The following is a 25,751-nucleotide window of genomic DNA, read 5'->3' on the forward strand; positions in this document are numbered from 1 at the left end:
TCTTCACATGCTTGGTAATTGCTCCTGCTCTTCCAGATCATGTAAAACTTGACCAAGAATTTACTGCCTCCCCTTCCTTCAACTGGGATGAAAAAAGGATACACAGACCAAGTTCAAATGAAAAAAGGAGTACAAAGCCTAAGTTCAAGTCACTGTCCCCTTTTTCTTTTACTACAAAGTTAAGGTACCCTGGAGAACCAAATTCTCAATGATCACGCAAAAACTCATGTCAGAAAGGACAACCCACACTGTATGATTATCAGAGCCAAATATTCTGCATTTACAGGAGCTTCAGCACTACTTCTGAAATGAGTGTTACAGCATATAAACTGTATCTTCTCACTAGGAGAGACCTGCTCCATGGAAAGCACATAGCATATCGTTGTATTTTCCAAAAATACTCAACCTACTTACATCTTTCATAGTGCACTTTCTCTAAACCATATCTGTATCATGAAGGAGGAAAGATGTCCATGGATTGCAGATGTGATATTGGACTTTGTGAAACTGAAAATCAACCAGGGAAGCTAAGACCAAGGGAGGCAGGGAGCAAAGAGCTTGAACTTGGAGTATAAAAGAGAGCACGTTGGAAAGGTCTCTTAAGAGACGTTATAAGAGCCACCAGTGATGGAAACCCCAAAAGCCAAGGGAAGTAGAAAACCAGCACTGTGCTACGCTGCAGTAAGAAGTCACAGGCTCCTTGTCTGCTAAACAATCAAATCCTAAAACACTCAACTTTTTTATCTTGCTCTGAGCTCCCCAGATGGGAAACTGAACGAACAACCTGACAACTCTCAGCATTTTATTCAGATACACAAAAACCACTATCCCATTTAAAATAAAAGGGACTTTGGCAACGATGGCTTATCAGCTTATTATTTGATGGCCCCTGAGATTTTAGGATCCATGTTTTGAAGGCCTTTGTGACAAAACTGAGCACACAAACTTGTTTCTGGAAAAAAAAATAAGTTAATAAATTAACATATTATCATAACTGTAGCAGTTCTTAGTGTTTCATAAGAAGAATAGTACATAGTTGCATTACCTCTAAAGCCTTGATGACAGGTAATAGGTAAGGTCAAGGGAGACACACAAATTACAATTTAATTTACAATTTCCTAGGACTGTCCTGTTATATCTGATGTTCTTGTTTGCCTCAGGGCTGCTTCGTCTTCTAGAAAAGGACACAGACATAGCCAGAGATACACTTGTAACACCTCAAACTGTTTTAATTAACTAATACTGAGAATTCTCAGCTTTGAAATACAGTTATCAAACCATTTTTTTTACTACCAAACCGTATCAGCTGCACCATTTAATTTCTCTCTTCACAAAGAACTAACACATTTTCCTAAAGATGGAATTAAGTAACTGCAAACAAGTCACTACTGAAGGTACTGCTTTTTAAATACTTCAGTATAAATACCATTTTCTGTTGCTCATATCCAAGCCAATCTTTGGCATTAATAATCTTGAACAGTTTTCTGCACTAAGGGTGTATTGTTTGGGGGTGGGGTGAGGCATATCAGTTTTTCAGCATCAAGGCTGCAGCCTCATTTAAGTGCTAAATGCCAAAAGACTGCACAAACAAGTACATTCCCTGGTGGGCATTGTGCTCCAGCACAATTTCCCCACTTGCAGAATGCCTGGAAGACAGCGGGGCTTTTTCAATAGAATGAGCTGTTTTCCTGAAGCACTGAACCAGCTGCTGCTGGATACCTGAAATCAGGCTCAGGAAATGGATTCCTCACGTGTAACACAATGAATTCTCTGTCCAGGTAGGGTCTCTTCTGTGCCACGGGGCTGCAGCCACAGCACATCTGTCCGTAAGAGTAAATTTAGTGTTTTGCAAAATAAAAGCATAAAAACAGTGCTGTATTTAAGTGTTTTGTGCATTGCACAGCTATAATTATTGCTTAAATACCTGAGCAAAAAACTGTGATGCTTGCTAAATATAAGTTATAATTGTGTCAGAGATATCATTAATGAGGAAAAGAGATGTGAATTCAAACCATCCCTCATACAACAGAAGAGCTCTGATTTTTTCAGAGCACTTCAACCTTTTCAGGCATGTCTCATTCTTCCCTCCCACTTTTGCTGCCCTTCCTTTATTCCTAGTTTAAACTTCTGCTGTGCTTCAAACAGATGAGTTTTCGACCTCATCCTCAGCCACAGAACCCAAGTACCTATTTTGTAGAGTCTGTTCATCCTAACCTTCCCTGTCACTAAGATGTTGGTGCCAGCACAGTTCACCTGTCTCTTGCCATGGAATTTCAGGAGGGGCTTTGTTTGTTTTTTGTTTGGAAGATGTGAAAATATAAATAAACAAAAAACCCCAGAGATTTGCCATAGGAAATCCACTCCTCTATGTCCTTCATAACTACGATTTGAGACATACAAAATATTGACCCACTTATAGGAAAAAACACTGCATGCCACACCTGTCCATATACATGTGCAGTGCTATTACAGTGCCCTATTTTCACAACTTCAACTATAAAGAAGTTTCCCCATAAATTATGAGTCCAAGAAAGTAAAAATCAAGCAGAGTCTTGCCTAATGCCATAAACTATTAAAAACACTACAGCTTTTTTAGTTAAAACTTGTACACACAGATGATACCAAATTGTCAAGGCTTGTTTCCTGGGGACAGAGACAAGACAGATTTGCTTTCTTAAGTACAGCTTGGTTCCTTACAGACAGCAGAACTCCTAAAACAAACAACATAGAGAGAAGAACATGAGTTTTTCAGTGACCTGTGAAGGAAGGAGTCTGAGGATCACATAAGGTCAAACATTAGTGGTAGTATGAGAATTAGTGGACGACTTCACTGTCATCTGTTGTAACTAATTTAGTCTAAGAGAAAAGCATAAATACAATAGCAAACATATTTTCTCTGTCATACGTGACACACCTTAAAGATAAATTACTGTCATCTGAGAGTAAGAGCCTTCTCTAAAGTGTCTCAAGTTGGACACCAAAATGACCATGTTACTTGAAATTTGGCTCATCTCCAAGTTCATTTTAGAGTAAGCCCCTGCAAATGTAGATCCATCTCCACTTCTGAGGGAAAAAGCCCCACGCAGTTGCTGGCGTAGAAACAGCGAGCCATGTAGAAAGATGCTTTAGAAGAATTTGACTGCCAGTGCTCCGTTTTGGCAAAAAGCAAGATCCTGGAGCTATTGCTGCTGGAGAAATGGCTGCCCTGTGCTACTAAATGCTTTCTTTGCTTTTCAGCCTCTCATCATGAATTGCATTGAAGTGCAAACACTCAACTTCAAATGGATTTTTTTGAAAGGTCACTTCCACAACACATATTTGTATGGCATTTGATCTAGCAGGAGTTTAAAACTTCTGATGATTTTAAGAATAGAAGGATCAATACCTGAATGGAAGTCCTCCAGTGTAAATTCACCCAGGGACTGGGAGGACCTACCTATATACACTGGCATGTGAACTTTAGGCTGCAAAGCCAGCATGCCAATATGTCAGACCAAGGCTGTCCTCAGAGACTAACAAGAATAACATTCAAAGCACACGCTCACTTCTGCTCTCAGCATCTACTCATTAAGCTCTCTGTTCCTCATGAATATGGAATATCCTGAGCCTTCAGCAGGTACAAATCAAGATGCTCTTTTATCAGTCTAAACATGCTCTTGTGTGCACAACACAGGGTATGGAATTAACTCAGTGCAAAACAGCTAAATTCATGTGGTATTTCTTTAGGGAGGCCAGCCAAAAAGAACTTTGATCAGCAGGTAACTATCCAGTATCCCAGGACAGTGAATTGTGGTTAAGCCATAACTTCAGACAGTCTTTGAAATTCTGTCTCCTACAGTGGCCTATGGCCACTACTGACAAGTACAGTGATCTGCCAAACACAGAAAAGGTTGTATGCCTTCTAATTTTACAGACAATTATTTTGTAAACAGAAAAGATAATGTGTTTCTAACAGCTTCCAAGAAAAGCAGTTTCCCTTCTCCGTCAGGAACTGATCATACTCCTCCCTGCTTCTGGACATGGTGCTTTCCACTCTGCTCTAGCTTAGGCCCAAACACAGAAATATTTCATTTCTCCAGAGAGCAGTCAGTTATTTTAGCTCACATCTGACTTTAAATTTGATCACAAATAAAAATAATAGCTCTTTGTGGCACACCAAAATCAAAAGGATGCAAATACCCTAAATAAGCATGTACATATTATGCTTTCACATAATTTCACTGTAACATTTAATAATGCAAAGTCATGTTTTAGCAGTTTAGTAACTAAATTAAGAATAAGTTATTCACTAAAACGTGGGCCAACAGACATATGCAGAAGACAATTACCTCATACAGTGTTAAGTCTCAGCATAAGACAATCTTGCTTATCTAAAGTAGCAGGAGACTGTAGTTGTCAGTTCAGGACATTTGTTCCACAGCTCATCTAAAATCAACCATCTCCAGGAACACTGTGCCTCTTAGCACTATTTTGGGATATGAATGCAATATTAACTTGAACAAAAATGTGCCACTTAAGGAATTATCAGCTCAGCTCTCCAGTCCTTTGGACATTTCAGTCTCTGAAATGTCTAATTCAAATACAGGTTTCACGTGGAAAGAGCCATCAAACACCAGTTATCTGAAAAGCACAAACAGAGCTTAGTGTTCTGTACATCTCCATACCCTGCCACAGAGCAGAATGAACAGAAACCTCATTTTAGCTTTGTTTCGTTGTATTTATGACTCAGAAAGATAAATGATGATAATATGGTCTGCATTTCCCTTCTCATTCATGAGCACAGAATGACCCCAGAGTGAATTTACTTCTAATCTGGGTGGGCCTTTACCTTCACCTTGACAGCTGGAGCCTATATATCACAGGATGTCTTCTTCCCACAGAGATCATTTGGGTCTCATTTCTGGCAGTGTATGCTAACACAAAGTGCTTGCAAGGAGAAACCCAGTATATTTTGAAGTACTGTTTAAAGGACATATATGGGATGAAATGCTAACTTGGTTCACCATACAGAAAAAATGTAAAATGTGTAATATTCATACATTTTCACAGCTCAACCTCGTACAAAGGAAAGATTGTCTTGTGTCTACTTGCCATTTGTTTGAAGCACTGGAAAAGGACTGTTGATGAAGTGAGACTCCTGCAGCCATGGACCTGTCTCTGACAGGTGAGAATCACCCCTCCTTCCCTCTATGCTTAGACTTATTCAACTTCTCACACAGAAGAAATCCACAGAAACCATGACACACATAACAAAGTCAAAAACTGTCTGGGAACAGTAGGCACAGCAGCAGCATGCACAACATGGGAAATGCTCTTCGTGGGTCCATTCCTTCTTAGAAGAAATACCAACAATTTTTCAGTTCCAAAATTTAGATAACCCATGTGGACTGATGCCATTGGTTATGAATGAGAAGATGCCCAGATGCAAGCAAGCGGGCAAGGGGGGAGATAATATGACATGGAACTCCAGTAGTAACTGTTTAGCTTAAAGGAAATTTGTTTATTGTTCCTTACATCCTCTCACTCACAAGTACAGCACTGGGCTAGTCAGAGAGAGCCCATGAAAGATCTGAGGCCAGTCATAGGCTTAAGTGGTTTCAGGGCTATTGTCAGTGGAGCTTCAACTCATACCAGCTCCTTATTCCACCTGAGAACAATTCACAGATGTGCTCCTAAAATACACTTTTGAGGAAGGAGATGATAGTTAAATGTAACTAGTCCACTCCTTTTATGGCAAACACAAACTGCCAGGGTGTGATTCATCTGAGCTACCGTTCCAGCCTGTCCTAGGGTGAGATGATTCACACTGCGGAGATACCACTTCTCTTCTGAGTGTTCAGGTAGACACACTTGCGTTGGCTTTCTTTGACAGTTTATGGACATTGCATGTGAGTCTGTGTGTGTACAGAGAAGCTTTAAGGGTCCATTTCTAATGCAAATGTTCACACCTTGTTCCCTGGGCTGCTCTGGACTGCATGCCAGCTGTCAGGCATGCACAGGTGAGGACTCAAAGAAGTATTAGCATTTCTTACATGGCTGCTGGTTGAAAATATATCCCTGAAGTATCTACAAATCGTTTACTTATTAAGAAGTATCAGTAAATCTACAAAGTAAATAAACTGCAATTAAGCAGAAGTTATTCAAGACACTTGCTTTTCCTACTAGGAAAGAAAGAAAAACTTCATATAGTAAAGTCATGGCAGTGCATGATAAACCTGAGAGGCAACCAGTTGGCATTTCTGATTTTGGCACAGGATTATTGGCAAATTTCTTTACATCAGTGAAAGGATTCAAAATCTGACAATGGGAAAGGCAACAAAAATGCATCCATGACAACTTGGACAACATCAAAGCCATGCACTCAGCAGACACCAGCTAATACTGAAGAGACAGCATCTGTCCTTCAGGTAATCACTGACTCTCTCAAGAAACACAAGGCCTGAACTAGGAAAAAGTTATAAGCTTGGGATAAGGACATAATGATGACATACAAATACCTTGTGCTGACAAAACAGGAGACAGGAATTTAACTGTCATCGGTTCCTTTGAAAAATTTACTGTTCATCATCACTACATGAACTGTAAACTGAGGCCACTATAAAGAAGTTGGTACAATTTTCTGATGTCCTCACAAAACAATAGAAGAGTGTGTTAATGTTAGCTGGAAGTCAGACAAAAAGATTTCAATGATGTTTAACAGGATTCCCTAGCTACGTTGAAAGCTGAAAAATTATTCAATAGGAAGTTATGATCTTTTGATGGATTCTTTAAAATTCTGTCTTATAATTAGACTAAGTTTCTAAATTCAACAGAAGGGTAACTCATTCACTGACAGGTTACTATTCACGAAGGACCCATATGGAGGGTATGGAATACTTTTTCAAGTGTTCTGAAGAAAGACACAGCAAGCAACTGTCCCTACACCATGCAGCATAGATGGCAGAAGATACTTTTACAAGAACAGGAACAATAAAAAATATAATATAGAAGTCAGTAAAAGATAAATACTTACCAGTAAGATTACTAAATGCATCACCAAGATTCATCACTTATTCAAAACACAGAGGCATCTACAGGATCTCATATCAGCTTGTACATACATGGTAGTTGTCAAACCCTGAGAGATTTTTTGGAAAGGTGACTTTGGTATCTTAGAAAGTCTCTCAGTATCAGTGGCACAGCTTGAACTGGCAAGTATCAAAAAGTTTGTGAGAGAACCAGCTCTTGTAAGGTTTCCCACATAAGGTCTTCTTATAGGGACATAAATTCTGATGCTTATCCAAGCTGAACTGCTGAGTCCCTCTGAAGTGTGCCAAGGCACTTACCGTGGGGAGAGAGGGAGGCTGCCCTCAAGAGCAGGCTGTTTTTAGGAAGCACATCCTGAGTAGGGGCAGAGCTGCACTCCCAAGAGCTGAGCAGAAATCCCAGGTAAGCCTGACACAGCACCTTAAATTACTTCTTCAAGTACTTTATGGTATAGCCAGCAGTGGCAAAACAAAGAGAAGTTTCCCATATTACTGAAAGTGGAGTCACTTCTCCCATGTGCCTCAGAACCACCTCAAATTTTACTGGATGCTGTGGTCAGACACAATGTGATTAAGACCCCAGTTTGAAATCATGTCCTCCCTTGGAGTTTTCTCCCCAAAATCATAAAATCAACTGGGTTGGAAAAGACCTCTGAGATCATCAAGTCCAACCCTTGATCCAACACTGCCGTGGTTACCAGACCATGGCACTCAGTGCCACAGCCAGTCTCATCTTAAAAACCTCCAGGGATGGTGAATCCACCACCTCCCTGGGCAGCCCATTCCAATGTCTGGTTACTCTCTCTCTGTAAAAAATTTCTTCCTAATATCCAACCTAAACCTCCCCTGGCAGAGCTTAAGACCATGCCCTCTTGTCCTACTGCTGGTTGCCTGGGAGAAGAGACTGATGCCCACTTGGTTACATGGTAAATGAAACACTGTTTTTGGCTCTGGCTTATGCACTCACACAGAACTAAAGTCTAAGTTTGCTACCTTGCCCGGGGCCAAGAACAACAGCAGCCTTAGAACAGTCTGTGGGAATGGCTGCAGTCTGAGGGTCCCCCTGCTCCTACACGGAGATCCAGTGCAACCAGTTCACATCAAACCCTTCTCTGAAGGGCTGCTTGGCCAGTGCCAGGAGATGCAGAAGTGCTTTTCGGTGTACCAGTATCTACTTCGGTTTTCAAAATGAAAAATGAAAAGTGCAAAGGAAAATACTTGAAAGATGATGCTTATGTGAGACCCAACCATGTGTTGCCCTTGCAGTGCAATTTTCACTTCCTTTCAAAGAATTAATCTTCAAAACATCGCTGTGATCCTTTGAAAGCATACTTCCCCTGTCACTTTGCAAACCATCAAGAAAATAAATTGGATACAAACCCACTTTGAATGTTCAAGTATTTAAGCAAATTCCCTGGAACTGTGTTCTCTGTGTTTCCTTCTGTGATTATTCTACTGTAAAAACATTTATTGATCACAAGGTGAACAGGAACACATTTCCCATAACACATGCTACATTCTGAAGTTATAAGCACAAATGTTCAAGGAAGAACTACACAGTAACTTTCTATTCCATAATAAAATCTTACAGAAAGAAAAACTCAAGTTGATTATAGCTAATTAAATAGGGAAAGACACTAAAACTTACTACAACTTAATTTTTGCAGATCAACAGATGGTAAAATCTAGTTAATCTCACCAGGTTCCTTATATATTAAATATAGCATCAGTTGATGCCCAGCATTTCAAATTATTCTGTAACTTCACAACACTGAGGAGGAGAGACTAATGTTTGGCAGCCCAGTAGTTGGGGATTTTTTTGAGCAGGAAAGATTTGTTCAAAACGAATGCCATGAGAAGTGAGCTAAATGACAACAGGATATCCTGTCAAAAGACAAAAAGCCACCTTACTCCACCCAGAGCTGCTACAGTATCCACACATGGAGAAAGAAGTGACCTGACGATGGGAGAAAGCAACTTAAACCATGCTAAAAATCCCCACCTGGGAAGCAGGGCCCAAAATACAAGAACCAGGCTGTAATGAGAACTGTACTGGCTGTGGCCAAGTAAAATCTCACCTGGGTACACCTGATGTGACACTTTGGGCACAGGACTTAAGGAAAAAGTCATTCATGTATTCATGCTACTCAGCCTCTGAGGAATGCTTTGCTGACCTATTGTAGTGTAAAGTTTCTGCCCAAGTCTGCAGTGCCAGGGCAGTGTGTTTTCTGCCACGACCTCTCCCTCTTTACAGTCTCTGACTAGACTCACTTTTCATGCAGAGTCACTCCCAGAGACTTGGGTTTCAGTCCTTGGATAGAGACCTCTGAGTGGGCAAATGCCCCTTTCGATATTCAGATTTATCTGTTCTATAACTGATATGCACAGAGTAAATAAATTTAATTTACATAAAAGAACATGATGATTTCTCCTCTAATGAAGGATTAACTGTCAGTGCCATGAAAGGCATCTGGCAGCAGTAATCCATGAGCCTTCCTTCTTAGGGGCCTCAACTACTTACAGAAATAACTTCTGTTCCAGCTGACAGTACACTGACAGATCAACAAATGGATTAACACAGTCCCAAAGGCTCACAGACTTAGCCCTGTGCCCCAGTGACCAGGCTGGTCCTTTTCTCCAGTTAACTGCAGTAGCTCCACTGTGTATGCCTTCATTGCCATGTAAATTTTCCAATAATCAGGAAATAATCAGGAGAGAGGAGAAAAACCTGTTTTCCATAGTCACAGAGCTCTTTGCTACTGATTTACTCAGGAATCTCGGAGAAGTCGTGCCATTTTCCTGACCTTCAGATACTCCGTTAGCAAAATAGGGAAAAATGCTTGTGCCTTACTCTGCTTATTATTCTGACATGAAACACTGTTTAAATGCTGATAAAATAATTATAAATGAGACAACATCCCATGGAAGAGAAAACGAAAATGGCAGTAGGATCTAAGGGGACAGTGTAAGTTAATTCAAAACGATAGTGGAAATATAATGATACAATTAAAGTGGTAAACAAATCTAGAGGTAATGAATCAATTTATTAAACTAAATGTCACTATGCATTCTGTACCATGTAGGCATAATTCTCAGAAGAATGCCTCAAATAACTCTGAAGAATTCAAACATACCAAGATTGCAATTCAAAAAACTAATAGCAAAGTCTACCATTTAGGACTGCTAATAAGATTTCTGCAGTTTAATAGCTTTTCTCCCTAAAATAGATTTTGCTTATCCATGTAACTAAGCTTACAGATCTCTGCTCTTGACCTTCTAGGGCAATTTCCATGACTGCACTAAAATACACACCACGCTCCTGAGTCTGGGACACAGATTTGTTGCCACAGAGGCTGGGTCACTGACAGGTTAATTCTTTCAGTAACTGCTTCTCAGCAAGACTCAGGTATCATGTCCAACAGCTCTGCTCCAGTATGCAGTGATAAAATGAAGGTGTTTGTTTACACATGAATGGGTGGATAGGAATGGAATCCTGTTTCTGGGGTGAAATCCTAACACACCCTCCTAGACATCAAAACGAGTCTTCCAAAGCAAAGATTCCCATTAATAAGAAAAGGTCTCCTTCCGTGTGGTGCTCTTGCAGCCTAAGTCCTCATTAAAAAATTAAACTCTTAGCTAAAATGGGGAATCATGTTTCCGTGTTTAGAAAAGATTTTTAGCTATAACATAAAACAATTCTTTATTTGAATCCGAACAATCTGATGGAGAAGACACATTCTAAAGGGCGGGGTTTTTTTTCCCTTTGATGGTGCAGCTAGAAGGCATCCTGACACACAGCTCAGAAGAATGGTGAGCTTGGGGCTTTCCCTTGTCCCTACTCCAGCACAGTTTGGCAGTCTCAGCTTTCATGTAGCTATAGCACACAGCTCTGTCCTTGCTTGCAATCCTCTGCTGCAAGCAAAGGGCTGACTCAGTTTTACAGCATGAAGGGTCCTAAGACTCTGCCAACGAATGCCAGCTGATGAGAAAATAAAGGACAGGTGCTCAACTCGTTTTAATTCAGTATTTACATACAGGTGATAAGAGCTGCAGATAAATTATTCATGAAATACTAACTTGCTACAGTTGATTTTGCAAATAGTTTAAAAAAAGACACATAAATTAATGCTTACTTTAATAAGAAGCTAAGACAACAGCTAGGGCTCATCAAACAATGTTAATCTTGTGGCAGATAAACATAATCAAACCCTTATTTCACCTCCCATTTAACTCCTTATTTTCTCCCTACTTTTTCTCTTTCCTTCAGTGTCCCAAGCCATATAGCTCCGATCCTTCATTCCTGTTTTTCTTTCATTCATCATCCTGCCTTGTTTCACTTCCCAAGAGTAGGTTCACACACCACATACACCCACAGTGATGAGCTGTGAAATCCACTGGTGGACTTCCTGAAATCTGTCTGGGAAAATGGATAGCTAGTCTGAATACTGTTTTCTCATAAATGCCTCTGTTTGTGTACCCACTCAAGATTTCCAGGACTGGGACCCATCCATGCCAGACCAAAAATGACCATAAGCCATTACATTCTTTACATGAGTCATTACATTCAGCCACTGCTGCTTCCTTGGGAATATCCTTGGACAACGTTTGCTCAAGCAAGGAGAAAGTATTTCCCACCCTTGTGAAGGTGGAACATGCAAAAATGAAGAGGAAGGAAAAGCTACATCCGCATGACACAGAAGAGTGACAAACAAAGGTTTCAGGAATTGTCTCAGAGAGAGGTAGGAACATACCTTCAGGCAAGAGGGAAAGTGGTGCCAGCAGGGACAGTCCCAGACAGCAAAGAGCAGCTCTCACCTCTGCCAGAGGCAGAGAAGGTTCACCCTGAGCGACCTGCCCACCTGGCATCCCAGACGCTGGTGTGCAGGCAGTCTGTACATGAAGGACAGACCAAACAAAACCCAATACATTTAAGAATGCTACTGATTTCAGATGATTTGCAATCTTGTGTGTTTTATCCCTAGGTAAGCACAATTGTGTGCTTAGAAACTCCATACAAGGTCTAGCCACCTTTTTTTTTTTTTTCAAATGTGATTAATTCTTCTGACCTCACAGGTCTAAAGAATAAACTGCAAGGCTATTACACGTGCAGAGAGGCCACAAAAGGCTCTGTTTGTGCTAAGACAGGACCTCAGGAGTGACCTCTGGGGATGGGATAATGGGGGTACAAGTTTCAGCTCCATGGAGGAGTTACTGGACAAGGACACACACTCTGGAAAAGCCAAAGGAGAGGAGGGTGACAGCAGTACTTCGATGCTTTCTGCCTAGGCTCCAGACACCTCTGGGATTCTCAATCCAGCAAATCTGTCCTTCAGGATGACTCTGGATCAACTCTCCAGATACATATATGACCTCATGTGAACAGTCAACTAACAATAAACTGGCTTTGCCCCATTACTTTAACTCAGGTACCCCATAAACCCAACCATTTGCAATAATCCCTTCATTTAACTTTGCTACTGTATCACTTCTCCCAGGCTAAAAGAAGCATGTTGAAATCTGACCCCCAACTGCAGCACATGACTTTGAGTAATCCTCCCATCACATGACAAAAGCACCACGTCTCAGATCCACACAGCCCATTCATGCCACATCAGGAGAGAGCAACTGCACAAGACTATCTCCTCCTGGCAATCCTGTCCTACAACGGCACAGAAGACCTCCCTTACAGCTCCCTAAAACAGACCAGCACAGGAAAAGATCTCATCATCACTTACACCCTCACTGCAAAAGGTACAACTATGTCACCTACACACCAGCACTCTGCCACTGCACATCCCAATGTGCTACGGTCAAGCTGCCTTCATCCAACTCTGCTTAATAAGCAAATCATGGCCTCTTGCACCAGTTTCAGGTTATGAGTGGTCTTCAGATTTAGCACCATGCAGAGCTCATTACAGTAACCCCCTTCCTGAAGTAACCAGGTGTTGGATGAATTTGGTAAATAGGGCAATTGAAAATAGTTATATTCTAATGAGGCGTAGATAGAAAGCAAACACATCTTGTTCCAGCTGCTCTTTTCTCTACATTTTGGACAAAGAGACTCTTAATCCTGGAGTCCCACTGCTTTGTTACCCCCCCACCTCTCCTAACCCATCTTGACTGGGCCCCAAGTACCAAAATGCTTATCCAAAGGCCAGGCTTGTATGTATACTGCATGAAATATTCCACCTCTCTGTCTGCTGGCGTGGGACAGCTGCGACACTGCCATGTCTTACCAACATGTACGTCTATTTTCTTTTGCTAAGCTTCAAAATGAGGCCTTTAAGCCTGTGGAAGCAGTAAAACCTATGAACAAGAGTTTGTTTTTGTTTTCTCTGGGACACTACCAAACAAAACTGAACCTCCCAGACAGAACATCTACTCTCAGAGATGGCAACAGAACCACTTGAGTCTCTATTAGTATTTGAGCATACAACTGTGGAAAACCCACAGCCAGGCACCAAGCCTGTTGTGTCAAGAGGCTGATGACTGTGACTTCCCTCAGAGACTGTGCCAGCCTCACACCTTCAGGAGATGGTAATTCTCAGCTGACTTTCCTGCAGGTGGTCTCTCTAAAGGCACTGGAAAGGAAGTTACTGTACAGGATTTTTGCAGAGCACTTCAGAGCCATCCTAGAACAGGCTGTGCTCACCCACCTCAGTTAATGTATTCTTTTGGTAATTAGTGCTGGTATGTGCCAAGAGAGCCCTTTTACTGCTGACCACACCACTATAGAGGCCAGAGATATGTGTCACCTGTGCTAGCTCAGCAATGGAACAGACTCCCTGTTGTCACTTGTCAGGGTCCCTAAATGAACTTTCTCTGTCCAAAAGATGGGCTGCTCCGACCACTTCCCATCACCATCACAACATGGCTTACCACAACCTCACACCACCACCAGAAGCTTTGCATACCCTGCAAACCAGCTCACCTTGGCCCTTGCTCTTGCCCAGTCTAGCTGTGTACTTCTCAGAGAGACCATGGCTATTTTACAAGTAATAACAGGGAAATTTTACTCAAAATGCACTACTACTTATGCTGCCTGCAGCTTAGGTCATAAGCAACCTTCCAGCCAGCTCCACGGCTTTTTGCTCCCATATCCATAGAATTCACCTATAGTGTCTTACAAAGCCCGTGTTTTTTCCAGCTGGCCTCTCCCGTCCCTGCAAGGGACAAAGGAGGCTTATCATCAAAAGAAGACAGACATGGATATCAGCAGCCTACCAAATCTGCTCGAAGCCATGCAAACAACAGCTCTGACCTTGGAAGCAGTCAAAACAAAATTACCTCTTATCTCACTCCCAGCATAGGTATCTGATTAGCTGGAAGGACACTTAACACAGAGAGAAAGAAGTACCTTCACTGCACACAGGAAAATCTTGCCTGCATACAAAAACCCAATCCAACAGTAAATTCACAAGAGTAAATTTGTAACAGTTAATTCATGAAAGAAAGTGGCTCGGTCCTCAAAATCAGCTGTCTGAATGCTATCCCATCACTAGGGTCACTTGCCATCCCAGCCTTAGAATTCAGTATCCTTACGTATAAGCTGATTTTAAAGGTACTGTTAGCCTTGAAAACAGTTATTCCTTGGATAAGAATTAGGAAAGATGGAATGGATGAAGGTATTTCTCAAGGGTTAAAGAAGGTTTCTGATGTGTGCATGGAGGTGTGGGAATCACAGTGGAAGCTAAAGGGGGTGGACGCTGATTCCAGTACTGGACTAGTAATATGCAATTCCATTAGAGAAGAGTTAGGCTGAGAGACTACACTTGGGATAAACTGCTAATCCTATCCAACAGACAGACAGGGCTAGAAAAGAAATTGGCAGGTTTGTGTCATCTGCATCACAAACTATATTGGTCGAACATTCTCTGCATCAAGAGGGTGAGGTGAAGCAGCAGTTCAGCTGAGTGAAATGAGGAACTTCATTTTGGGGTTAAGATGTAGGTCTGGGAAGTGAAATGTAGCTGTCATCTAAAAACATCTTTGCTGGGTATTTTGTTTGTGTGTGCATGTGGAGTTTTTTTAAAGGACTGAAACACTATCCACAGAAGTCATCCCAATGCCTGCAGTAGCAGGTATAAGCTAAAAGTTCTGTAGTAAAAAAGGAGCAAGTTGAAAGACACTGTGGGATTTGCAGCAGCCAACCATTTAAATAAGCAAATCCACTCTGAGGACAAACCACAATGAAATCATTCCCAGGCTGCATTCGGGGAAGGGAGGAAGAACACTCAAGTTCTGAAACAAAAACCTTGCATTTTCTCACCTGGGCAAGTGTAGAGAGGCTTTATTTAAAAAACAAGCAAACAAATTAGCCAAGCATGTTTCCTATACCCCAGCCCACTTCCTCTGTCTTTAGTTCCTGAGATGTTAATTTAAGGGTAAAGGAGCTGCTGATCCTGACCATGGACTCCATAAACCAAATAACATTCAGAAAGCCATTTCTGGCAGAGATACCAGAGAAATTGCCAAGTCTCACAGACAGGTTTTGAGAACAAGTAATTTACTTGGTCATTTGCAAAGGCCAAGATCTGGAAGCTACGCTGCATAAGAAAGTTTTGAAAGACTCATCAAAACACAGAAAATTAGATTAATAAAATTTCAGATTACAATGTATCTGGAAACAGTAATTAATAAATAGCGAGTCTATCACCATCCTGTACACCAGGTGGTGACATTTGGGTACATCTACCCAAGACATATGCTGTCCTTTCTGAACTCTGCATGTACACACTGCTGTGTGCAGAACAGTTTTCCCCAGTGGCACAACCAAAAGTTCAGTGCAATAGAAAAACAGGGCTGCTGCAAAGATCTGCAACACATGCTGATGGTCAGACCTTTATCTACTGTTGCACACAATTTCAGTACTTTTTCTATCATGTGATCTGAAAGTGGTCAAAGATAATCAGAGATACTTAATGAAAAGGTCTCTGAATATTTCAGGGGTTGTGATGATTTACAGTCCAAGGAGCTACTTCAACTCCTGATCAAAGTAAGCTCCATGACTGGTCTGTGAGGTTAAGAGAGATAGAAACAAGCAGAATTTAGCCTTGTCAAGTAAGCACAGACTTTTCACTGGCTTACCACAAGAACAGAAATTTACTGGCACACCAGTTTTCAAGGCACATATGATGGTTATTGATATGAAAAAAGCTGCCTTCTGAATGAATTGCATGTTGTCATGGAGCTATTCTCAGCCTAAATCCTCTGCTGAAAATACTGTAAACACACCATACACAAGCAGTCTGTACTTGGAAGTGAAAAAATCAAGTATTTTATTCATAAAAATAGAAACACAACGTCTCGAACTACAACAGGAACCCCAAGTAAACCCAAAACATAACTTCTCCATCAGAGAAATGAATGCAATTACAGAGTCATAAAAATAATTGCAAATCACCCAGAGAACCGACTCAGCAGTTCTCTGTCTCCCTGAGCCTGCTGAACAGTTAACAGTGAGGGCATTTCAAGCTCAGCTGCTCAGTGGGAACCTCCATTCCATTTCCAGCTCCAGGATCCAGTTTCAACAGGAAAGCTGGCGCTACTGAATCAACAGTGGCCGTGCCCTCTGTGCCTCCAGTCTCCTCCCTGGCTGGTGGGGTGCACCAGCCACACAACAGGAGGGAACAACTTATCAGGAGCAGCATTAACTTCTGTGAGAACAAAAGCCTCAGGTATGTGCCACAAGAAGATAAGCATCTGTCTCCTTATGCACCGGGAATAAATGGCATTTAGACCCCAGTGCTTCCTGAAGGACAGACTTGAGGACTCCAGCAGGCTGTACCTGCCGAGCAGCAGTGGACTGAGACTTGCTCCTTTGCCCTTAACCAGACCTAGGTCCTTGCACTCCCCTTGAAAACACAACCGTGAGTGAAACACAGCAGTGGGAGGGCTCAGGAGGCACCTGAGGTTTTCAAAATCACCGAACACGAGTGAGATGTGGCAGCACCATCCACAGACTCAAATGCAAAGGGAGGGCAGGTCCCAAGTAATGCTGGCATGTGAAGTCTGTGAACAGGGAGCTGGGCACAAGGAACCTGCCTGAGAACCACTGAGTTGTGTGAAATGCCACATGCTGGGGTTATTTCAAGGGGAAAAACAAAAAAAAAGGAAAGAGCCAGAGATAACACACACCCACAACCCCAAGAACCAGAAACTGCAGCGATGCTGCACTGCAGTGGGGGGAATTGGGGATGGAAATCCCAAAGCATTATATAGAAACAATACCAACCACCAGTGGGCACAGACCTCACCACTGCGAGATGGTCAGTGGCTGCAGTGAGCCTGTGACCCATTCCCCTCACAGCTCTGCCCAGAAAGGCTGCCCAGGGTACTCCTCTTCGATTAAAGACTTGCCAAGAGTTCGTCCCAGCTGCTCAAAAAGGTGCTGGGGATTAATCTGCTCCTGAACAAACAAATTCCCGCTCTGTAACAAGCTCCCGTGCTAGACTGCATTGGTTGACCGAAGTCAGAGGCAAGACAAACAGCTTTCAGGGCGTTCATTAACAGCAATAAACATAAATTCATTATGTGTTTTACCAACTCTGGGAAGGTTACAGTATTTCCCCCCATGTAAATCAGTCTATAGCAAATTAAATCCCTAATTTCACTACAGGGATTTGTATTAGCTTCCACCAGCCTTGACTTTAAGCTGCTTATTTCACCTCAGACATCACTGTTTCATTGATTACAACATATAAATAGAAACGTGTTTCTGGACCAGGACTACTTCTGTATCGCAGAGGATGACCGATTTATGATGGCACTACACAACAAGTCAATTCTAACCCCCAACATAAGGTTTCAGTGTGGAGTATTTCCACTGAGAACAAAAGGGCTAAACTGGTCCAAACTTATTAGCAGCAGGCTTTTGCAAACTGATTTTTAACTAACAATAAAAATGCGTATCTTTCTCCTGTTTCTTTCTCAAACATCTACTGATACCAATGGTAATCATGTAATTAAGAACACACAACTGAATATACTGGAGCCAAAAACATTACTCCAAAAATCTTTCATTTTCAATTTTATAGAAAACACCGGAGTCTTTTTCATTTGGTCTTCGAAAAACATGAATGGATTTATCTTTTTCATCATCTGTAAAAGTGAATTTCACTACCTAACAATGCCTTCAAACAAATTTTTTAAGGTAAACTATTCAGGTAAAAAAAGCAACAGCCCAGTGAACACTGTGACACAGTTAAGGATAGTACATGCTCATATCAATCATGTGTGGTGGAGTTTCTCCCGCTTCTTAAATATTAATTAAAATATTTTCTTAAATAACCAGTTGAGTATCTATCCTGAAACATATTCTAATATTTCTCAATTTAAACTGAAATTTGTAATCCCTTAAAAATGATTCCTTTCAGGATATTCAGTTGTTCAGGGTTAGGTGTTTTCATTGCATTTCTCTCTGGACTAATCCTAACTAACCAAACTGCATTCATTAACCACAGACAATTACTTAATCCACTATTTTCATAACAGGGGGCAGATCCCACACAATGTTGTCACACCACTTATTCTTTCCTATGAAAGGAGAAAGGATGATGAGGCATCAAGATTGATCCTAATTGTCAGAGGTACCAAATGCCAGTTTGCAATTAAACTTCCTTCACAGTTTGGTATTTGCTTTCAATCTACCCCTCATTATAACATATGGAGCTGTTATGCCCACTGCCTGCTAAATATCCTGCTAAGGGCTATTTAGAGTAGAAAACCTCTCTAATGATAGATGATTACATTTCTATTAGATTTGCTGCACACCATCTCTCTACTGGAAATCTGAAACTGAGTGTTGTTCAGTGCTATAACCTCTACTCTGCTGACAGGCAAGGGTAAACCTAAATGAAAAAGATGATTTAATTATTCATTTATTTAAATTACAAGTAACTTTCTGCTTTCTTTGCCAGTGCCTTAAGGAACACTGCAGTAATGGAGAGGCTTTGCAGAACTCCTGAAGGTCTTACAAAAAATATAATTCAGCATTCCCTGCAGAAATCTGAAGTATTTTCAATAACATTATTACTGAGCATTAATAAAGGAATTCCCAGCTTGCGATACAGGTATGATGGTACTGCTGACAATATTTCATTATAAAAATTCCTAGAGGGCAGCAGGGATCCAGCTATGAAGACAGCATTAACATCCAAAGCTCTGAAGGGAAGAAATCAGAGTTCTGGATATCATTTATTAAAAAGGAGCTTGCCTCTTACACCCCTTCAGAACTCATTCTTTCAGATACAGTTCCAGTTCTTCAGTCCATGTAAAGCACATGTTAAAATACACCAAGATGGCATTTCAAGTACAATTGTCTTCCAGGCTTTACAGTACCTTAGTTTTGATTCACAGAATTGTCACAGTAAGTTCCGGTACAAAGAGCACAATTAAAAAGGTTTTAAACCATGCTGTTAGGGCTCCCTGCATATTGATGTGACAGGTATATTATTATTGCACAGTGACTGCAATATCTATTGAGGATGATATTTCCAACTGAACATACTGTGTCTGTAATTCAGCTTGGTAATACATAACCTGGAGCATACACTGGTATAGTTAAGAAAAATGAGACAGAATTAATTACAAATTAATTTTACTCTGATATATTTGGAAAAAAGATATAGTTGGTAAAGTGTGAGATCAAAGAGTAGAGATTGTAAGCCTGAGGTTGGAAATGTAATAATGTACATCGTCTCCTAGTCCAAACTTGCAAGTGGTCTGTGCAAACTAAGCTGCAGTGGACAGGCTACAGAGGCATGTGGTGACTCCCCTGGCTCTAAGTCACCCAGTGGCCACGGCAGCAAAGCAGTTTATTTGCTGGTGACCAGTGTAGGACTGGGCATGGGCCTTCATGCACCAACTCTTCTTCTGGCACTATTCACAGGGGCTGCACACAATGCATGTTACCTGCAAAGCTAAAATTAATGGCAGGGAGAGGAAGGAGAAGGGTGTTTTCCTAGTTTTCTGAATTCAAGATATTGCAGACAAACATTAACTGGCAACAGCAATTTCTACCAGGTGGTTTAAAGTATTTGGATAAATAGGTGCAGCCATAAAGATTGCAGATGGGTCCCCTAAAGACAGTACAGAGCTGTGGGGAGCAGCAGGCTGTGGCTTAGTGCAGATACCATGCAGAAACCTGTCTCAGGGCTAAGCAAACACTGTTTGTTACCTGCTCTGGTGGGAGTTCATCTGCTCTGAACAGGTTCACAGAAAGCTGCCTGTCCACCCTGCCCCATGGGCACCAGGGGACCTCCACGCACGGCCCACTGTGGCACATTTCTGACCGGGTCCTGTTTCAGCTGTGGGTTTCAATGACCACAGTTAGGACTGATTACTGAAAAAGGCCTCCAAAACCTACTGACTACAGCACAGAAACCAGGGGAAGAAAGCAAATGGCCTAGAAATATGTGCACGTGCAGGGTGATGTTTGGCCATGTTCATGACAATGAAGCTTAATGGGAGTTGGTGCTTGTGGGTCCTCAGCCCAAAGCTAGACCAGGCACACAAAGGAGCACTATAGTCCATTAGTCAGCTACAGATGACATTTCTAATTTGACAAGGATTTTAGTCAGAATGTACCCTGCACCGCATGCAGCCACTGGACTCCAAATGCAATGAAATACCAGTGGGATTTATGGTCCTGAACTCCTATTTTGTGCAAGAATCTGACAAAATGCTCATTTCCCCTCTTCTCTGTTCATTTAACCTCTCATTACAAATTCACAAAAGGGCCTCAATGAAATTAGACTATTACAATTCCAAGAAATTTTGATTTAAGACAACACGAATGAAAAATGGAAATGTAAAATATTTATACAAACAAAAGACATTTTACCACTTTCCATGCTAATGTGGAAAGAGGAGAATGAAAACACAGTTTACACCGAAATTCCTTCTCCCAGAAGGTAGAAATTAGAGATCGATCATACATGACAGCCTTAAAAAAAAAAAAAAAAAAAAGCCAGTCAGGAATTTAACCATGCTGGAGCTTGCATTTGCAGCTCAAGCCTCATTTCTCTCAGAGTATGTCTTTTCATATATGTGCAGTGGAAAAACACACAAACCAAAAGTGTCTGTCTTCCCCAGACTTGGGTGGCTCTTTCTTAAACTCGGTCTACTTGCATCGTTGAAACTTTTTAAGTTCTTGTTACGGTTAAAATCTGCCTAGTCATGGAAAACATGCAGACTTGCACACTTTTACTGCAGGCTGCAGTAAAAGTAACCTGTGGTATTATTTTAACACAGCTATATAAGTCAGCTTACAGAAGGCAATTCTGAACGTGCCATGCCTACGTACTGCTGATGTGACGGCTGTGGAGATGCTTGGCTAAGGACAGCTGGCCTCAAAGGCTTGATTCCAGTTATGCTCATGGCTTAGCATAAGGCCCAACCATGCTGGTTCTTAAACTGACTGTTCTGTACTGCATTTAACCCTTATAGTACACATTAAACACCCAGATTATATTAGGAAGCAATTCTTAAAGCACATAGCTGCTATGGCAGCGGCTTTTGCGGGAAGCAGATATTCTCATCTCTCCATAAAGCCAGCAGGTCTAATGGCACCTTGTGCTGCAGGTGACACCCCAAGGAAATACCTTAGTGAGAAGCAAAGCAGGCAGGCTGCTGCCTGCCATCAGCAATGCTGTTTTCTGCAGCTTGATGGGCTTTCACTGGAGGCATTTTTCCTAAATCAAGACCCCTAAATCAGGTTAAATAGCCCAGGCTGCCTCACACAGGGTTTATTTCTAAAGGGCTGAACAACAGCAGCTCTACTATATTCTCAGCACCTGCAAAAGGCATTCGTAACCACCACAATGAGTACAGCTGAAAGGCATGGAGAGGTGCTGAACACTGGCTACTACAGACATGGATTTATTAACAAACAGGGGCCTTCCAGGTTGCTGAGCACCACTGGCATATTTTGATAAGAGAGCAGAAAGGCAGCCACTTCTTTTCCTGATTCCTTGCAGGGGAGCCAACCTCATGCTGGCACAGCCATAGCAACCCAGACAACAAGAGAGCATCAAGGCAGACGAAATCACAGCGACAGAAATGCAGTAACTACCCGAGTGAAGCTTTCTCATTAGTGATTGCCCTGGACCAGAACACAGCACCTGAGCCCCTTCCCCTAGAAACATTCTGGTAGAGGTGAGATCTGAATCAGGACTTTGTGCCTTGAGTACGTGCTATTTTTCATGTAACACCCAGTACAGGCTGTGTGCTGTGATCAGCACAGAGGAGAAGAGAATGTGGGACTTAACTCTCAGCTCTCAGAATGACGACGACTACCCCTGCATTGCTCTGGCCCACAGCTATGCCTTTTTGTAATGCACATGGGGAGCTCCCCTTTACAAGAGGCTTTTATAACTGGAAGGATAATAAAAGCCAGTTATGAGAAGGTGAAGACTAGCTGCTAGCAGATGCCAAATTGCTAATGGCCCTATAAAGAGGAAATCAGAGTCAGGGCTTAACCAACAAAAAGCCTCAATAGATGCCTTCAGGCCTGGCTCTCTTGGAGCCAACAGGAAGGGATGCACAGAAGCAGCCACGGCTCTGTCTGAATGGCAGAAGCCTTTGCCTGGCAGCAGCACTGTCCAGCCAGCCTTGCACCCACCCAGATTCATTCCCTCTAGGGCTGCAAAGATTAAAAGAATACATCACATCTGTGTTGTTCCTTGAAACGCTGCCACTTTATTTTCATCAAACTATTTCATCACCTGCTATTTCAGAAGAAGAGTCAAGAAACAAACCTCTGCTTACCTAAAAAGAAAAAAACAACAAACAACACAAACAAAACAAAAACAAACAAACAAAATAACAACCAGAAAGAAAACAAAGGGCTCCATCCCAAGCAAAGTTCTCTGCTCTACTGATTACACTTAGCAGCATGACCAAGCCTTTTTCCCCATCCTCTCTCCAGCCAGGTATCAACAGCCTGCCCCAGGCTCTGTGAATTAACCCTCCACAGGAACAATGTGACCTGTGACACACAATAGTATTATGTTTTTATTCTTTTAATAAAAAGAATAAAAGAATTTTTGCTGCAGTCCAGCCAGCAAAAATCAAGAGGCATGGAGATGTGAGTGGATGAGGGAGCGAGGCAGGAGGGTAAACAAAGTCATTGAGATTCCTGCAACACCCTGCCTAGAAAAGCAATATAAGGGGAGACTTTAAGAGAGGACACACTCTCTTGTCCCTCAGGCTGTGTCCCTCACACACACACACACACACATCTGCACGGCAAGGAGCGGAAGGGTGAAGGAAAACATAGTTCAGACAGCTACAGAAATCAGGTCAGCTTTTAACTGAACCTGCTCTTAGCTGGTGAAGAGGCTGAGGGTGGGAAAGTCAGTGTTTCCTTAGCTCACCCCACAGCTTGGAATCCAGTGTGCTCTGTGTCACTGGGCACTCTGAGGGACCTCTGCCTTTGTCACTGTTGTTTATGAAAATCTCTCTCAACAATACCTTTGATCCCCACATAAATCTTTTTTTTTGTATATCCATCACAGGCTGTGGCCCAAAGGCAACACACATTTTCATATCATCAGGTTTTTTCTGTCATGTGTGTAACTCAGTTAAAAAAGGAAAAGATGCATATGTGAGAATATTTTTCAGCAGTTTACTGGAGACTGGGAAAGCAGTTATTTTCTTTAGCTGCTGCTGTTATAAATCAAAATGTGTAGATATGAAAATATTAAGATATTTATAGCTATGTGAATAAGCGAGGTTGTGGAGTGCTGGCCAAAGACAGCCAAACAGTCACTTCCCTGATGAAAAACAACTTTTGGCTTCCTTGGTATAACAAAACTGCAAATGCCCATTTCAGAGCAATAAAAATATACAGTAATGCAATATGAAAGCATTTACTTTCATTTGATGCTGTATTTTAATAGCAATCTTGGTAATTTTGGAAGGTAAGGTTTTTTCAAAAGCTTCTCATTATTTGTTGAAAATCTACTCATATTTTTTTACCTGACCCATTTGGTGAATTCAAATGAAATTCATGGATAGCTTCAGTCGTACAGGAACATCAAGCAAGCTTTCCAGCCCTCTCTTACTAGAGCACCCCAGCGTTGGTTAACACAAAATAACTTTTTCTAGTCTTGGACATTTGGGTTTGAATAAATGAAACGCTGCTTGCAGAAACTGTGAGCCTCTTCATGGCTGCAGGCAGCACCCATGGCCTAAGCACAGCTCCCTAAGGCACCAAGCACCGCCTCCAGCCACCATCTGTTCCGTTCCTCAGTTCCTCTCTGCTCTCCTCCACGTTCACCTGTCTAGAGTAAAATGAGTGTAAACACTTAAACATTCATTATCACACCGATACCTCGTCCATGGGCACAGTGACTGCTGCCAAGTTGTTTTGATACCATGGCAACGCACTACCTGGGATCCAGCTGCCAACCGTGGTTTTTTGCTTATTTTACGAGCAAGGTGACATTTTGTAATTCTAGTAACAAACCATTAAGATGGGCAATTAAATACACGATATGGAGAATTAAATATAAGGCACAAAGAGCAGCAGCAATTTCTCTGTTCTGTCGCTGTACAGAACCAGACAGATGTGTTTGTGTTGTCTGGTTTAACAGAAGAATCCCAGCAGCAAGAAGGGCATGTGACTTCCTGGGCCAGCAGGTCCAGTCTGGGCTGAAGCCCATGAAATGGAGCCCAGTTTCTTGACCTGTGTCAAGCAGCTGCCTGTCAGTATGAAAGCTGATCTGAATTCTCAATGTTTCCAAACGATGATTTAAAATCTTTTTGTTCATAAATGCAAACAAATGTTTCTGCCCTCCCAGCTTTGATCTCAATGTATGCTCAACAGCCACACTGAAAAGAAATGCATAATCACTGAAGTGGAAGTAACAGCAAAGGACTGTTTAATGTCCCAAACTGGAGTCCTCTGGTTGAAAGTCTTATACTGGGATACTTCTGAGTTAGTGCCTCTCCACTATCTGATACCCAGTTGCACTCACCTTTCGCCACAGAGCAACATTCCTGTGCAAAGACCTCTCCTTTTTTTGGGGGTACTCAGTGGGGCAGCCCTGTTTTGATCCCAACCTCTGGCACCTCCTGCCTTGTCCTGAGTCACCCCATCTGTAACACCGTTATCTCTGGTTTCCTTACGCTGCAGGAAGTACAAAGTGCATCTGATCCATGTGCTGAGTTAGTCTTAAAAAGTTATATGGAAGAGGCAGAAAAATTACAATCTGTCAACTAAGCAAACAGCAACACCATTCCCTTACTCTAACCTTTCCTTTGGTATCTCTTGCTAGCTGAGCTCCTGGGGCCAGCATGCCCATGCTGTGCATTTGAGAGGAATTTCCTGGAGGCCACCTTCAGCCACAAGAACCAAAACTGCAGCACATGGGCCCTCAATTCTGGCCTTCAGATCTGACCCCCAGAGTGAGTGCTAATGCAGGCAATCCAGAGCTCTCTTTTCCCTCTGCTCTCCCTCATCATCCACACTTGCCTGCTTGAGGCACCTTTGGGCAGTAACAGCTTCTCCTGGTCTCATTTCTCCTCTCCCTCTCTTCCGCTCATTTCCCCACAGGAACCTAGTCCTCTTTTTCTCAGGAATGCTTCCATCACTCTCCACCACAAGGAGACTATATGTCCTAGTCCACAGATGGTTTTTAACATATTGCAAAATATTTATTTCCAACTAATTTACACTTTGTTATTCTTGCAGTCTTCCACCTCTTGTCTTTTCCCAATTTT

The 25,751-nt window shown here is 41.9% G+C and overlaps 1 protein-coding gene across 5 annotated transcripts in view; it reads right to left on the bottom strand.

The window, feature by feature from the left end:
- The window catches only part of ARHGAP24 (Rho GTPase activating protein 24), a 173,871-nt gene that overhangs the window by 41,022 nt on the left and 107,098 nt on the right, over positions 1-25,751 (bottom strand). Inside the window, exon 1 of one of the 5 annotated variants that reach the window (XM_018073683.1) lies at positions 20,203-20,226. The exons of the other annotated variants lie outside the window; for them this stretch is intronic. The gene's annotated coding sequence lies outside the window, so the exon portion shown is untranslated. Of the gene's footprint in view, positions 1-20,202; positions 20,227-25,751 lie in introns of those variants that run through there. 5 annotated transcript variants of the gene reach the window in all.

Source organism: Manacus vitellinus, unplaced genomic scaffold (genome assembly GCF_001715985.3).
Source record: "Manacus vitellinus isolate BGI_N305 unplaced genomic scaffold, ASM171598v3 scaffold_0_pilon, whole genome shotgun sequence".
NCBI lineage: Eukaryota > Metazoa > Chordata > Aves > Passeriformes > Pipridae > Manacus > Manacus vitellinus.